At 42.3% G+C, this 17490-nt stretch overlaps 1 long non-coding RNA gene across 1 annotated transcript in view; it reads right to left on the reverse strand.

The window, feature by feature from the left end:
- Nucleotides 1-13947, reverse strand: part of LOC147914600 (uncharacterized) — a 44389-nt gene extending 30442 nt beyond the window's left edge. The window contains exon 1 of the long non-coding RNA XR_015555093.1: nt 13845-13947. This is a non-coding gene — a long non-coding RNA (uncharacterized LOC147914600). The remainder of the gene's footprint in view (nt 1-13844) is intronic.
- Between the last annotated feature and the right edge of the window lie 3543 nt (nt 13948-17490).

Here is a 17490-nt window from a genome sequence, read left to right on the forward strand (position 1 = left end):
GATATGCAAAGAAACTATTAGAAATTCTATATTTATTTTTCCAAATCTACTTTTTACATATGTTTATATATGTTAGTCTATCTACAGTATGTAAGATTCGTATATCAAGGAAAGGTGGCTAAAAAATATTTGTTAACAAAGGTGTGAGACCAAAAATTTTAAAGACCATTTTCCCAGAGGGCAAAATCACAATGGTGTTTGCACAGCTTCCAAACCCTTTGCAAACAGTGCCCAGTTTGTTAAAGGATAATTTTCCAAGAAAAAAAAGACAAAATCATGACTCTCATATAGATATAAAATAAATGTTTGTTAAAGATTTTATTTAACTCATTATTAATGAGGAAATCGAACTGGAGAATCAAAAGAATAAACATATTTATAGATCAAGAGTATTGCGAGAAATGTGCAAATGCAGGCAAGACTGGCTTCTTCCAAAGTGGGGGAAGGAAATCAACTGAACCTCCCAGAGTCAAAAATTTACATCTCTAGAGTCGAGAATTATTTTGCATTGCTCTGCAGGCCCAATCCAGCCAGCCACCTGCTTTTGTGAATAAAGTTTTATTGGAACATAGCCTCATCCATTTGTCTAGGCATTGCCTATGGCTACTTTCCAGCTATAATGGCATTCTTGAGTAGTAGTGACAGAGACTATATGGCCAGCAAAGATAAAATATTTATCTGGATCTTTACAGCAAAAGTTTGCCAACTCCTGCTCTAGAAAACAATGTAGTTTTCTAATGAAGCACAAAGTTTTCTCTACACGTTCTTCATCCCAACAGGTCCTCCATCCCAACAGTCCCACCTACCATGACAGCCTGAACTCTGCCCCCGCAAAATGCTCTTGGGGCTCTGCACTAGTGAATCTCAACATGTGAATCATGAGACACCCAGAAAAGTCCCTTAGATGGGCTACAGGCCAATTCCAAAGGCAAACAGCTCTCTCTATTTATTTTGGCAGTGGGATCTTTGTAAATCCACCTATTGATAGGAAACTGGATCACTTGTGTCAGGGCCTGTTATGGACTGAATTGTGTCCCCCCCACCAAGATTCCTATGTTGAAACCGCAACCCCTAGTACCTTAGAATGTAACAGTCTTTGGAGACAGGGCCTACAAAGAGGTGAGTAAGTTAAAATGAGGGCTTTAGTGTGGGTATGACTGGTGTCCGTATAAGACAGACAGACACCATGGATGCGCACACATAGAAAAGCCCAAGTGAAGACATAGCAAGAAGGCAGCCATTGGCAAGCCAAGGAGAGAGGTCCCAGGAGAAACAAAACCTGCCAACACCTTGACCTTGGACTTCCAGCCTCCAGAGCTGTGAGAACATAAATATCTGTTATTTAAGCCACTCAGTTGGTGGTACTCTGTTATAGTAGCTCAAGCAAACTAATACAAGAACATTCATATTACCTGACGAAAACACTGCAGCAGGGCTGGGAAATTGGCCTGCAGACACATGGTAGAGACTACTCTATTTTTGGGGGCTGAATGCAGTGATCAGCCGTAGACTGGTCCAGATAGAGTCAGCCTATTTCAGGTGACTAAAGTTAGAGGATATTTTTCCCAGACTCTCATTTATTCATTCATTAAGCCTTTATAGCTTGGTGTGGTGAGAGAGGGATGAATATGTGCCAGTGGTGGTGGTCAGAGAGGGATGGATAGGACGAGTTCTGCTTGGGGATTAGTCTAGTAACGGTCTAGTGATGGAGACAGGTACAAACACAACTGACTTCCCCCTTCCCTGTAGACTACCCTGAGGGGGTAAATGAACAAACCAATAAGAAATCACAATACTGTGTGATAGTCTTGTGAGAGAGGAATTTTTTAAAAGTGCTAGGGGAGCCCAGAGGATGGAGGAAGGAGTTGATTCTGTTGGAGGGGAGCAGACAAGGAGGGAGAAGGAGGTGGTCATGGAAGGAGTCAAGGAGGGGAGTCTTATGGAATGGGACTTGATATGCAGGGGGAGGTGGTGGGTTTTAGCTCAAAGGTTCTGGCACTGTCCTATAGCCTTAAACATGTATGGTAGGTTTAAAAGGGAAGTTCTCACAATTTTTTGCTTAGCCAAGGCGTAAAACTCTAACCTCTGGCATACCATCCATTCCCACTTTCTTAGGGGCAAAAACTCAAATGAGAAGGAGAAAAGCATAAAAATGAATTCCTATTATTTACTCCTGAAATGAGACTGACGTTTTATTTAAAAAATTAACCACATTTTAGTTGCCCTTAATAACCTACTAGGTTTCTAATCAGTAGCCCTTATCAAAATCAAAGCTGGTTATGTAATTTGATGAGTCCAGTGGGGTCTAAAAAGTGTATGCAGAATACTCCCATGATAAAATTTATCCAGCTTCAATATCAATGGGCAGCTGACCCCACTGTCAGAATTAGAACTGGGGGTCCTACTGCCCCTTTTATTTCAGAGGAAAGCAACAGTGCTTTTGAATCCTACAGCTTTTGTTTCTCTCTTTATTGTTTTTGTTTGGGAAGGGTAGGTGTTATTTCTCTTTTTTATTTTTTCTGCAATGAAAATAACTTACTAAATTAGTTATATAAATGACCCATGTAAAAGCATTCAAATAATACCATTTAATCTTCATCCTGATGACATAATCAGAAACCTTCTAGACCAGATAGAATAACAATGTATATTACTTTTACCCTTATGCCGCTTAAGAAACCTATCATACAAAGTTAGCAACTATTACAAGAAAGATGAAACTTAAATTATTTTATTTTTTTAAACCATTTGTTAACCAGCTGCAGCTGGGTTTTTTTTTTTTTTTTGAGGAAGATTGGCCCTACCCTAACATCTGTTGCCAATTTTCCTCTTTTTCTTTTTTCTCCCCAAAGCTCCAGTACATAGTTGTGTATCATAGTTGTAGAGTTGTAGCTCTTCTATGTGGGACGCCACCTCAGCATGGCTTGATGAGTGGTGAGTAGGTCAGCGCCCAGGACCCAAACCCCAGGCCACTGAAGCGGAACGCACAAACTTAACAGCTATGCCACTGGGCTGGTCCCCAAACCTAAGTTATTTTAAAAACCAAAGTAAATTCTTGGGAGGGTAGGGTGAGAATCATGCAAATTTTGATGAACTCCAGAGTAGCAGCTGGTAAAGCAGCCCCATTGTTTGATCCTGCTCAAATAAAACAAAACAAAACAAAACAAAACTCTTCAACGACATTGAAATGTCTTGGCTTCTCTAAGGAAAAGAGAATGGAGTTTGGTAATTGCAGTGTTTTTTTGTTTTGTTCTTTGTTTGTTTTACAAATTTGTAAAGTTTTTGAGATTATGTTCTAAAAAAAATAGCACTAGATTTTAGCTCTCAGTTCCAGGGAAAAAATCCGTCTACCCTCACATTGAACCTGCATCCATGTGGTCACAATTAAATGCCTCAAAAGAACTTAAAATCATCTGAGAACAATCTGACCACAACGAAACACGTCCAGCTACACATAATGGAATGTCGCTCTGCAGCAGATTGCTGTTTCTAAAATGGCGTCTAGAGATGATGGGGAGAAAATGCCACGGCCCAGCCCGGTGGCGCAAGCGGTTAAGTGCACGTGCTCCGCTGCGGCGGCCTGGGTGTGGCCAGTTCGGATCCCAGGCGCGCACCTATGCACTGCTTGTTAAGCCATGCTGTGGCGGCGTCCCATATAAAGTAGAGAAGATGGGCACGGATGTTAGCCCAGGGCCAGTCTTCCTCAGCAAAAAAGAAGAGGATTGGTATCAGATGTTAATTCAGGGCCGGTCTTCCTCACAAAAAAAATTAAAAAGAAAATGCTGAAGAAGCATTGGGAGGAAAGTAAGAAGGAAGGAGATTTTTTTCTTTTAACCATATTTCTGGGTCCAGTTTCTCAAAGGCTGTGAACAGAATGGACTTGAAATTGTAACTCTAAGAAGTCAGTGTGGCTTCAAAACATGCTGGGGGCCCATGGGCTCCTGCTCTTGCCAGATGTAGATCAATGGGAAGATGGATACACCCGGAAGGAGCTGGAGGAGGAAGTTCATTCTATTTGGGGCATGGGGAGAGGCTTTAAAGTCATATGACAGAGGTCTTAAAGAATGGGTTTTGTGGGGCAGGAAAGTCAACTAGGAAAGGACCTAAGGGGACCAGCCCACAGCGGCGTAGTGGCTCAATTCACGCACTCCACTTCAGCGGCCTGGGCTTTGCTTCTTCAGATCCCAGGTGTGGACCCAAGCACCTCTCATCAAGCTATGCTGTGATGGCGTCCCACGTATAAGATAGAGGAAGATGGGTACAGATGTTAGCTAAGGGCCAATCCTCCTCAGCAAAAAGAGGAAGATTGGCAACAGATGTTAGCTCAGGGCTAATCTTTCTCACCAAAAAAAAAAGGAAAGGACCTAAGATGTACAGGACATGACCTGACCAGCTGGAAAGATAGATTCCCCCTAGATAAGGGGAAGATGATAACATTGGGTTTTGTGTATGAGGGAAAGAATCAGATTCATATTTTTAGACACATAATACAGGCAACAGCACAGAGAATGACTTGGAGAGAGGAGTCGCTGGAAGTGAGGAAATGGCTATAGAATTAATACAATATAGGCCTTGAACTATGGCAGAGACCAAATGAACAGAAAGGAGAATGGTGTGACCCATGCCTTCTAGAGAGTTCTATAATGCATATCATTTCTATTTATATGGAGCTGAATAAAAATTTTGTTCTGTCAACTAAAAAAGAAAAGCTTTATGTACAGTGAGATAACTTGATTGGTCATAGAAGTTGCAAAATAAAAACAGAGATTAAATATAGGCAAACTCCCAAGTTGGAACACGCACTGTTTTCTTCCCTTAAAGCAATTGTTCCCTCCTGTTTGTGGCTGATCTCTGCCCCGGAGACCCCCACTTCACTGATGACGCCCCTTCCCTCCTTACTGGAACTCCCCCAGTGCCATGGGAGAGAAACCAGGAAAATTCCTCTTCCCCCACTGGGGTAAGAGGGAATGGAGGGCACCTTTATCCCCACATTGCAGGAGCAGAAAATGGTGTCACTGGCGTGCTGAATTTTAGCTCCTGCTCCCCAGAGGACCAGTGGGATAAATAGTAGTTCTGTTCTAGATTACTGGTCATGCACTATTTCATTGCTTTCTAAATGCCATCATGCTCCTCTCTAGCCCTGTCGGGATTGCTTCAATGGCAAGACAAGGCAAGCAATTCAAATAACTGTCTCCCAAAGACGCATGTAAAACCAGCAAGCTGTGCGTCTCATGGTGGGTAACAGCACAGGCTGTCTGGATTCAGATCCCAGCTGTGCCGCTTGCTCACATAAGCCAGTTACTTAACCTCTCTGTGCCTGTTTGCTCACTGGTAAATGGCAGAGATGACAGTGCCTCCCTCATAGGGTTGTTAGGTGAATGAGACAGGTTAATATATGTAAAGCACTTGGAACAGTGCCTGGCACAGGGTAAGTGCTTGATAAGCATTAGCGATTCTTATGATGTATCAAGATATCCCTTATTCTTTCCTAAAATGAGAACAACAGTAGGTGAGAGAAAATCTCAGCAGAGCGGTGGTTCTTTGCTGTAGGAATGGGCAGCCTGGGGATGCTAGGGTGTGAGGAGAAAAGGGGATTATTACTGCACTCAATGCGGGGGAGCCTTTGAGGAGGGGGCGCCAGGTGGAGGGCCACTAGCCAGCAACAAACCAGGTTTGGCACCACAGCTACACAGGACTGCATGTACCGATTGGTGTTTTCACTGGCTGACAAAAACTACCACTCCAGATACAGGTGTACCGAAAAGATTTTCCTCCCCACAGAAATTATAGATGTAAGATATCCTGGGTTACTTAAACGGGAGAGTTAAGAGAAAAGACAGTTCTCCATATTAAAGTCCACTCCTCCATGGAGCCAGCCCTTCTCCTGTCTCACCTCCATTAAGATGCATCACCCACCCCGCAACTGCCGATTGTTCCATTTGGAGCCCAGTCTCAGTGAAAACTGAAAATATTTGCCATACCTTAAACAATCTTTAGTGCATTCCTTCCTAAATAGTTAACAAAATTAACTTTCTGAAATGTAGAGAATGAAAATTATAAAAAAGATTAAAATTTTTTTTTAGCAGAACCATCTATTCAAACAAAATTTTCTTGGAATCCTTATACATAAAACAGATAAAAATGGAACCACATTGGGCGAAGCAGTGCATACAAAGGTGGGAATCGGTGGGATCGGTCTGCCTGAACTTTTCGCCCAGGGGACAGGCAATAGGAGAGTACATTACTTTTAGAGAATTGAAAAACAACAATAAAACTGGTTGTTGGTCTGCTTTGTGTTATCACTGTGCACTGACAATTCTATACAATGTCAGTGATAGAATTCTCCCGTCTGCCAACATGGATCACCTGGCACACACTGGGTGAAGTGAGTGTGGGTTGTTGGCAATCTGCCAAATTTCCCCCTGACCCCTCAAACAAAACAAGCCCTACTGGCTCCTGGAACATGTTTTGAAAACCACCAATCTAGCCCAGCTCATCTTTCAAAACCATAAAAGTTAAATGACTTGCCCAAGGCCACCGAGCTAGAGCAACTCAAAAGTGAAATTCAAATTCAGGGCCAGTGCACCCTTGTGTGTGTGCACCCAGCCCTTAGCTGGGTGAATATGAGCGGCTCCTTGTTCTTTAGCCTCTCCTCTTGATTCCCTAGCGTTATGAATTGTGTCCCCCCAAATTCATATGTTGAAGTCCTAACCCCCAGTATCTCAAAATATGACCTTATTTGGAAATAGGGTCTTTGCAGATGTAGTTAGTTAAGATGAGATCATTAGGGTGGGTCCTAATCCAATATGATTGTGTCCTTATAAAAAGGGGAAATTTGAACACAGAGATAGACAAGGAGAACACTATGTGAAGGTGAAGGCAGAGATCAGGGTAATGCATCTACAAGCCAAGGAACACCAAAGATTGCCAGCAACCACCAGAAGCTAGGAGAGAGGAATGGAACAGACTCTCCCTCACAGCCCTCGGAAGGAACCAACCCTGCCGACATCTGGATCTGGGACTTCTAGCCTCCAGAGCTGTGAGAATAAATTTCTGTTGTTTAAGCCACTCAGTTTGTGGTACTTTGTCACGGCAGCCCGAGCAAACTGGGGCACCTAGTAAATGGCAAATCAGTGGCACATTGTAGGGGCGGCCATAGATGTGTCATTACTTAAGTGAGGCCCCTGGAACGTCACTACAAAGCTTTCCTCAGAGTCAGTGCACACCATCAAGCTGGCATACGGGTGGAAAAAGGCACAAAATTCAAAGCCACAGAACCTTTTCAAAGATTAAGTAATTAAGTCCTCTTAGACAGTTTCCAGTCAGTTGCAACTGGCAAACTCAACTTCACAGAACTCAAAGAAAGAACGAGTTATTGTCTCCCACAACCAGAAGGGACAGGGAAGTGGTTAGAGAAGATTTGAGCTTGGGTCCAAGGCCTCCAGGAGCCTGTTTCCATCACCTTCCTCTGCTGCCGGCATCATTCTCTTCTACCCACTTGCAGGGGGCGTGGCCTCAGGCCACTCCTGACAGCTCTGGGCACCCAGAGACAAAAACGCGTCTATTTTCTATCAGCTGCGGCTGGGAAAATCCCTGAGGAGGGTCTACTTGGCCCAGCCGAGTCACACTCTCGTGTGGCCATCAGGGAGAGCCATGTTAGCCTAAGAAGATGGAGGTTGGGGGGTTGGGCAAGGCAGTTACCACTGTACTGCAGTTGCAGAGACCTCATCCTGTACCAACTCCTAGACACTCTGGCACTTCAGACTCGAGGACCCATCCCCTCTCCCCAACAGGACTCTTGGACTTGGGACCATTGCTTTTCCCCTGTGGAAGTACCTCCACTTAAAGACAAACCACACTCTTCTTACTTTCTCAGAAATATGCAGGAAATGGTTTGGACCACCCATGAAAGCCATCTGTGTGTAGGAGGAACGGAAACGTCCATGTAGGTGCTGATAGCATTACCCGGAACCACAGAGCGCAGAATCAGACCAAAGGAACTCCTGAAAGGAAGCTGCATTCTCCTTCCTGCTGGGGGTGAGGGGGTGTAGCTTTATCGTAATCTGTAGCTGCATCCAGGGAAGCGCTCTGAAAACAGCATGTGGTTAAGAGTACATACTTTGAAGCCTAGATTCAAGCCACTTAATGAGCTGTGTGACCTTGAGCAAGTTCCTTAATGTCTCTGCGTTTCGGTTTCCTCATAAGTAAAAGGTGGATTAATATTAGTACTTTCTTCCTATTGTTATTCAACTTATAGGAGTTGATTCACAGAATCCTCAGACTAGTGCCTGGTATGCTATACAAGTGTTTGTTGTTTTATTGTTGCTGTTGTCACTGTTATTCTGAGAAACATGGGCTTTGAAGCCATGGTTCATATCACAGCTCCGCCTGTTACTGCAACCAGGGGCAAGTTACTTAATAGAGCTGGTGCCTCAGTTTCCCCATCTCTAAAATAGGAGTGATACTATTACCTTCCTCATGATGTTGCTGGGGGAACCAACTGAGATCATCCATTTAAGGTGCTAATTAGGATGGCGCCTCACCCTTGGTAAGCACTCAGCAACTGTTTGCTGTTGTTATCCTGTGTTTCCATGTATTCAGCCCTATTAACAGGTGCAGTAATGAATACTTTTACTACATGCTCTCTGTGGCAGGCGCTATGTGCTAGAACCTCAGGGAATACAGGGAAATTAGGGCTGGAAGCGACCTAGGAGATCTTGTCCAACTTTGTCACTTCTTGGATTTTTAACTCCGAGCTCTGAGCATCTACATCATCACAAGCCAAAAGAGACGTGACCCATCTGCCAGCTCCCAGGAGGAGTGTAATTGGCGGCAACTTGAACACTACAAGATAGACTAGGAGGAGGATGCGTGTTGTACCTCAAAAGTGGCTGGGTTTGCTGGCAGCGAGCAACCAATTACTTGAAAAATCTGGGGGAAGGCAGAGCGGTTGATATCTGCAGAGTAGTTGGAGAATGACACACTGTGAGAAATTGTCATCTCCATATGGGACTGGAGATGTGTCCGCATTCGACAAGCTGTTCTCCATCCTAAACAGTCCTTCTGGGTGAGACTTGGTGGGCGTCCTAGTGAGCCAAAGAAGTTTTTTACTTCCCTGCTTTTTTTATTCCAAGTATTGCTGTAAGTTAGCATATGGCATCTCAGATGTGTGAATGAACTGTAATTTGTGTTTGTGATATCTACAGCTAGAAGTGATCTAGTTAGGAAAGGAAAAAAAAAAAAAAAAACCAGACACAGAATAAGATAGAGACCTGGGTATCCTTAAAGGGAATTGCCTCCAGGGTCCTGGAAAACAAGCCCTGACATTCAGGTGCCTTGCCAAAAAATTATCCCAAGCCATCCATCTCCGAAATTCCACTTCAACGCTTGGCAACAGTGGGAATGAAGCAATGCAGTGTCTCTACTGTCCTCATGCTTCTGTGGTTCCAATAGATGGCGTCATCTGTTACTGCGTCCCCTTCTCTAATAATGGAAATCAGACATGGACAATCACAATCGCTCAGAATCAGCTACTTATTCAATCCCTCTCTCCTATCTATAAACTTATAAAATCAATTCTTCAACATTAAAAATTATTTTCTTTTTAAAGATGTGTAGTAGTGGAGTGGTATAAAAAATGAAAAGGATAATATAGCTAGAAACATAAATCCAGATTGCCTTTTGCTCTTATGTGTAACCCTCTATGCCTGAACAGATCCTTTATAAAAGCCTCACATTTCTACACAGGTGTCCTAGTTGTTCAGACCTGTTGAGGTTTTTTCTTTTAATCCGGAAATTATTTCTCATCTCGTGAGAGAAAATACTTAAACACCAATGCTCTCTACCCTTTTGGGGAATTAAAAAGACAGAGGCAGTGTGGCCTGGATAATTTCCCCTAGTAAATTAATTAAGCAAGGAAACCATTAGACTGAGGTGGCTCGGATGCCTTAGCAGCCTATATAAGCAAACCAAAACCTAAGCCTACAAATGCCTCAAGATTAAGAAATCAAAACCTAAGGACCTGTGCAAACTGGTGCAGCCACTATGGAAAACAGTATGGAGATTCCTCAAAAAATCAAGGCTAGAACTACCATATGATCCAGCTATTCCACTGTTGGGTATTTATCCAAAGAACTTGAAAACACCAATTTGTAAAGGTACATGCACCCATGTGTTCATTGCAGCGTTATTCACAATAGCCAAGACTTGGAAGCAACCTAAGTGCCCATCAAGGAACGAATGGATAAAGAAGATGTGGTATATATACACAATGGAATACTACTCAGCCATATGAAATGATGAAATCCAGCCATTTGTGACAACATGGATGGACATTGAGGGTATAATGCAAAGTGAAATAAGTCAGAGGGAGAAGGTCAAATACCGTATGATTTCCTTCATTAAGTCGTAGATAATAACAACAATAAACAACACATAGGGACAGAGATTGGATTGGTGGTTACCAGAGGGGAAGGGGGGAGGGAGGAGGGTGAAAGGGATAATTCGGTACGTGTGTGGTGATGGGTTGTAATTAGTATTTTGGTGGTGAACATGATGTAATCTATGCAGAAATAGAAGTATAATGATGTACACCTGAAACTTTTACAACGTTATAAACCAATGTTACTGCAATAAACAAAAAATTAAAAAAAAAAAAAAACCTAAGGACAACCAATCGCAAACAGCCAACTGGGCTCTCCCACTTAAAGCAACTGCTTAAGCTACAGCCAATCAAATAATTTCCTTGCTTTGCTTCCCAAGTCTTCTCTATAAAAGTCTTACCCACAGCTCCCGTGAGTAGAGAGCTCCTAACCACAGCAGTTTGGCACTGCCGATTGGAGTAGATGTTTGTTCAAATAAACTCAAAAAATTTTAATATGCCTCAGTTTATCTTTTAACAACCCTAGAACATGCATAGGAGGGAAAGTGAAGACCATGGGACAATGTGTCTCTAGCCTGACACTGTACATTCCACTCCCAGTGACAGCATCCATTGAAACGGAATGAAATAGTGTCAGCCTCCTCCAGAGTGGACAGCATCCATTTCCACCAGCAGTGTCTAAATATTCATTCATTCATTCAAGAAATGTTTGTTGCACACCTACTCTGTCCTAGGCACCAGACAATAATGACGAAACAGACCTGGCTGCTCCTCTGTAATAAACAGGAAGGTATATCAGTGTCCCGCCTTCCAGACCAGAAAAGGTCCTATGTTCTCAGGTGCTTGACAATCATTGTCACTGTCTATGGTAAGCACTTTTTACTCTTTTCTGGCAGCTCAGTTTCTGGACTATTCTTCAATATTAGGGGCTGCCCCTCTTGATATGTCTTGGTACAAAGCAGACACCACTCCTCAATGCCAAAGTTGCAATTTCCTAGCCTCCCTTGCAGCTTGAATGAGGACAATTACAAGGCTCTACCAATCACAGCATCCATGCTGGATGGTGACTCAGGAGCCGGAGCATCAGCCCTGGCATCCATCCTAGTGCTTGTAGAGGCAGCCATGATGGTGAACTCCAGGGACAGTCACAATGGCGAAGCAGTGGAGTCTTCTTAGGATCAGATCTACTGTGATTTGGGCCTCTAGTCCTAGCTCTCTGGTGCTCCTGGAAATTTAGAGAGTGACTTGATATTTTAATACATTTCTTTATGCTTAAATTAGCCGGGTTTGGTTTCTGTGGCTTGTACTAAGCTCCCTGACAGCTATATCCCCTCAGAGTTGAGTCTCCAGCACCACAACTGCAAACACCTCTGAGCACCCAAGAGCTAGAGATCTAAAAATGCATAGGAAGATAGTCCTACACAATGGAAAGCTCTATTTGGCCTCCCACTTTCCATGCTGTCACTGCTGGTTGGCCATAATGCAATTGATATTCTTCAACTTACATAATTTTAAATTAATCAAACTGCATTTTGGAATTCCTGTTGATCCAGTAATCCCATTTCTAGGAATCTGTCTTGAATGAATCAGCAATTGTTTCACTTTAAGGATGTTCATCCCAGTATTATTGATAAAAACATTAAATCAGAAGCAACCTAAATACATGTCATTGAAACAGACAGAGCTACAAAAAATGTTTTCAAAGAGCAATTAAGGTCATGAAGAGGATACAAAAAGTTATATAAAGTAGGATCCAAATTTTCTGTAAAACTCTCACTTTATAGGGATGATATGTGTTCTTGAAGATGATTGATCAAAATATTGATAGCCATTATCTCTACATTGTGAGATTACAAGTACTTTTAAATTTTTTAAAGGCTAGAAAACAACTAAGTACTATTTATTTTGCAAATGCATTTTATTTTGTTGACTTTGTGTAATTTACAAATTTTCTGCAATGAGTATTCCTTAGTCTTACCTCAAGGAAAAATATTAAAAACATAAAATATATAAGTTAAAATATATAAATATGTTTGGAATTCTGACTTTTCACTAATTCAGGCTACTGCCCTAGTAGTATTTGTAAGTTACTGAGGTTCTGCCACGTTTGCAATAGCATATGAAGACAATGATACTAGTAAAATAGGAAGCTTCACTATGTGCTATCAACAACAGGTGTACATTGTGAACATCCCTCACTCTCTCCCCCAAATGTGACAAGACAGAACTCTGGCCCATGAGAAGCTTGCAGGACATGTTAAAGATTTTTAAAAATGAATTTTAAAACAGAGAATGACAAGATAAGATAATGCCAACTGACAGGTGAGTGGTACATACCTAACGTCTACAGGAATTCTAGAAAAGGTTGCTCTCCCCAATCAGATGGTTGGACAGTTTTCCTAAAGGTGGTGGAACTTATACTCTAAGCCAGTGGTTCTCACTTTTTGAGCTACTAAAAATAGAAGTCTCAGGACTTCTTTATACTCTTGAGAATTATTGAAGACATCAAAGAGCTTTTACTTGTGTGGGTTATTTATATAGTTATTTACCCAGTTAGAAACTAAAACAGGAATTTAAAAAATATTTGTTTATCAAATCATTTAAAAATAGCAATATCAAACCCAATTACATCCTAACATAAATAACATTTTTTATGAAAAATAGCTATATTTTCTAAAACAAAAGAAAAAGTGAGAAGAATGGTATTGCTTTAAATTCTGCAAATCTCTTTAATGACTGGTTAGATAAAAGGCAGCTGGATTCTCATATCTGATTCTATATTTGATCTGCTGGGATATGTTGTTTGGGTTCAGGTATATAAATAAAATCAAGCCTAATGCAGAGATGTAGTTGGAAAAAGGAGTATAGCCTTTTTCAGATAATTATGGGTATATTTTTTCTTTGATAAGACACCAGATCTCAACAACTAGTAATTTCTTAAAGGTTAGTTGCGAAGGGGGGAGTCAAGATGGCGGCGTAGGCAGACTCTGAACTCACCTCCTCCCGTGGACACAGCCAATTTACAACTACTCGTGGAAAAATTACCCCTGAGACAGAACTGAAAACTGGATAAGAGGAACTCCTGCAACAACGGACAATCCTAACTGGGGTGGAAGAGGCAGAGACCCCCTTCTGGAGAGAAAAACGCCGCCGTCACAAGCCGCCAGCTTCACGGCCGCCGGGAGCAGCTCACAGGTATGCAGCCTCCCTGGAGGCGCGGGGCCCTGAGCCGGGGAGCGCCCCCGCTGTGGGCATTTTGTGGACCCAGCACAATTGAGACCAGCAGCATAATATCTGACTGTGCCTGCTACTAAAGCATTGGGGAGCAACCCCAGAAAACCCGGTTCACAAAGAAACTAAAACTGGCTCTTAAAGGGCCCGCGCACAAACTCACCCGTTTCAGAAAGCAACCTAAAATCACCAGAAAGAAAGGTGCACAGTGCTTCGGTGACAAGAGACTCACCTAATAGGCCCTGAGTGCATCTCGGTGAGGGGTGAGACCTCTCCAGGGACTGGGACATTGGCGGCGGCCATTGTTGTGGCCTGGTGTGAGCGTGCTGACACAGACGCCATTGGAGTTCTCCCTGAGACCTGCTAGCCCAGGGTCTGCTCCACCCGCTAGAGCACCGATTTAATCCAGCTCAGCCAGGGCAGGCAGCCCACCCTAGAGACTAGCCCCACCCAACAACAAGCCCTCAGGCAACGTGTGGGCCTGCATAGATTGGTGACTGGATTCTCTGCAGCCTGGCAACTGAGCTGACTTGAGCGGGGCAGGGTGTGCACAAGGAGCGGGTGGAGAGTGTGGGGCGGTGGCAGAGTGTGTGGGGCTCCCGCCGTGGAGAGACTGGGTCCACTTGGGGAGGTCGGGGAGCTCACACGGGGCAGGACTGTGTTGATTGTGTGTGTGGACCTGTGGGCGGCAGGGCTTCTCAGCCACAGAAGACTTGTACTTCTCAAAGACCCACATAGGAGGTTTGCTCCACCTTCCAAAACCTGAAACAATTGGGTGCTCCTGTGCCTGAGGCCAGCCCCACCCAGCTGCAATCCTCAGAGAGCTGACAAGAGACCTAATAGGCTAGAGGCTTACAGCAATTGTAAGGCCCTGAGCCTAACAACCTGCCAGGGTGGGGGCCTACTCACTTAAAAGAAATACTGCAACACAAATGTGGTATTAGAACTTGCAGCCAACTGTGCTGGGGCTCCCCACAGCTGATAAAGAGACTGAAGGGCCCACAACAACTACAAGCAGCTGAGCATTACAACAGCTGGCCAGGAGCATAACTCAGCCTCCCTGGGCGCCTACAGGGAGAGCAAACAGGCCACAGCAGAAGGATACACGTAGCCCACATAGGGGTCACCCTGGAACATTGAGAACTGAGGGAAGCACACTGGAAGCCTCCTAAGCCATCACTTACATAAGGTCACCTATCCAAGAGCAGGAGACGTAGCTGACCTACCTAATACGTAGACACAAGCACAGGGAAAGAGGCAAAATGAAGAGGCAAAAGAATACATTCCAAGTAAGGGAACAGGACAAAACCCCAGAAAAGGAACTTAGTGAAACAGAAATGAGCAACCTACCCGACAGAGAGTTCAAACTAAGAGTGTTAAGGATGCTCACTGATCTGGGGAGAAGAATAGATGGACTCAGTGAGAATGTCAACAAAGAAATGGAAGATATAAAAAGAACCAATCAGAAATGAAGAATCCAATACTGGAAATGACAAACTCATTAGAGGGACTCAAAAGCAGAGTAGAGGATACAGAAGAACGGATCTGTGAGCTGGAAGAAAGACTAGAAGAAATTACCCAAGGTGAACAGGTAAAAGAGAAAAGAATTAAAAGACTGAGGACAGTCTAAGGGACCTCTGGGACAACATCAAGCGCACTAACATCCGTGTTATAGGTGTCCCGGAAGGAGAAGAGCGAGACAAGGGGGCAGAGAATCTATTTCAAGAAATAATAGATGAAAACTTCCCTAACCTAAGGAAGGAAACAGACATCCAGGTACAGGAGGCACAGAGAGCCCCAAACAAGATAAACCCAAAGAGGCCCACACCAAGACACATCATAATCAAAATGTCCAGAATTAAAGATAAAGAGAGAATCCTAAAAGCCGCAAGAGAATGTCAAGTTACATACAAAGGAAACCCCATAAGGCTATCAGCTGACTTCTCAGCAGAAACCTTACAGGCTAGAAGAGAATGGCATGATATATTTAAAGTGCTAAAAGGAAAAAACTTACAGCCAAGAATACTCTACCCAGCAAGGTTATCGTTCAAAATGGAAGGAGAGATCAAAATTTTCCCAGATAAGCAAAAATTAAAGGAGTTTGTCACCAAGAAACCAGTGTTACAAGAAATGTTAAAGGGACTGATTTAAGGGGAAAAGAGAAGACCACAAATAGGAAAAATTATCTATTTCCACGATTAGAATGTAATGGATACAAATGCACAAGAAAGAGGTTGGATATGATATCAAAAACATAAAAGGAGGGAGGAGGGTAGTTAAAGAGTACAGCTTTCAGACAGAGGTCAAACTAAAGTGACCATCAATTCTGTGTAGAAGAAGTAAGGAACAGAGAAGGACTACTAAAACACTGAGGAAAAAAAAAAAGTTAAAAATGGCAGTAAGTACATACTTATCAGTAGCTACTTTAAACGTCAATGGACTAAATGCTCCAATTAAAAGGCATAGGGTGGCTGACTGGATAAAAACAAGACCCATATATATGCTGCATACAAGAGACACACTTCAGACCTAAAGACACTCACAAACTGAAAGTGAAGGGATGGAAAAAGATACTCCACGCAAATGGCAATGAAAAGAAAGCTGGGGTAGCAGTACTCATATCAGACAAAATAGACTTTAAAACAAAAACTGTAAAACGAGACAAAGAAGGGCATTACATAATGATCAAGGGAACAATCCAACAAGAGGATATAACACTTGTAAATATCTACGCACCCAATGTAGGTGCACCTAAATATATAAAGCAATTATTAACAGACATAAAAAGAGAAATAGACAGTAACACAATAATAGTAGGGGACTTTAACACTCCACTTACACCAACGGATAGATCATCCAAACAGAAGATCAATAAGGAAACATTGGCCTTAAATGACACACTACAACAGATGGACCTAGTAGATATATACAGAGCATTCCATCCAAAAACCAAAGAATACACGTTCTTTTCAAATGCACATGGAACGTTCTCCAGGATTGATCACATATTAGGCCACAAAACAAGTCTCCATAAATTTAAGAAGATTGAAATAATACCAAGCATCTTTTCTGACCACAAAGGTATGAAACTAGAAATCAACTATAGGAAGAAAATCAGAAAAGCCACAAATACATGGAGATTAAACAAAATGCTACTGAACAACGACTGGGTTAATGAAGAAATCAAAGAAGAAATCAAAAAATACCTGGAGACAAATGAAAATGAAAATACGACATGCCAGAATTTATGGGATACAGCAAAAGCGGTTCTAAGAGGGAAGTTTATAGCAATACAGGCCTATCTCAACAAACAAGAAAAATCTCAAATAAACAATCTAACAATGCACCTAAAGGAACTGGAAAAAGAAGAACAAACAAAGCCCAAAATCAGTAGAAGAAGGGAAATCATAAAAATCAGAGCAGAAATAAATGAAATAGAGACCAAAAAAACAATAGAAAAAATTAATAAAATCAAGAGCTGGTTCTTTGAAAAGATCAACAAAATAGACAAACCTTTAGCTAGACTCACCAAGAAAAAAAGAGAGAAGGCACAAATAAGTAAAATCAGAAATGAAAGAGGAGAGGTTACAACAGACACCTCAGAAATACGAAAGATTATAAGAGAATACTATGAAAAACTATATGCCAACCAATTCGAAAATCTGGAAGAAATGGATAAATTCTTAGAATCATACAACCTTCCAAAACTGGATCAAGAAGAAGTAGAGAATTTGAATAGACCAATCACCAGTAAGGAGATCGAAACAGTAATCAAAAACCCCCCCAAAAATAAAAGTCCAGGACCAGACGGCTTCCCTGGGGAATTCTACCAAACATTCAAAGAAGACTTAATACCTATCCTTCTCAAACTCTTCCAA

This window comes from Ceratotherium simum, chromosome 18, assembly GCF_057802395.1.
Source record: "Ceratotherium simum simum isolate JZ-2026a chromosome 18, ASM5780239v1, whole genome shotgun sequence".
NCBI lineage: Eukaryota > Metazoa > Chordata > Mammalia > Perissodactyla > Rhinocerotidae > Ceratotherium > Ceratotherium simum.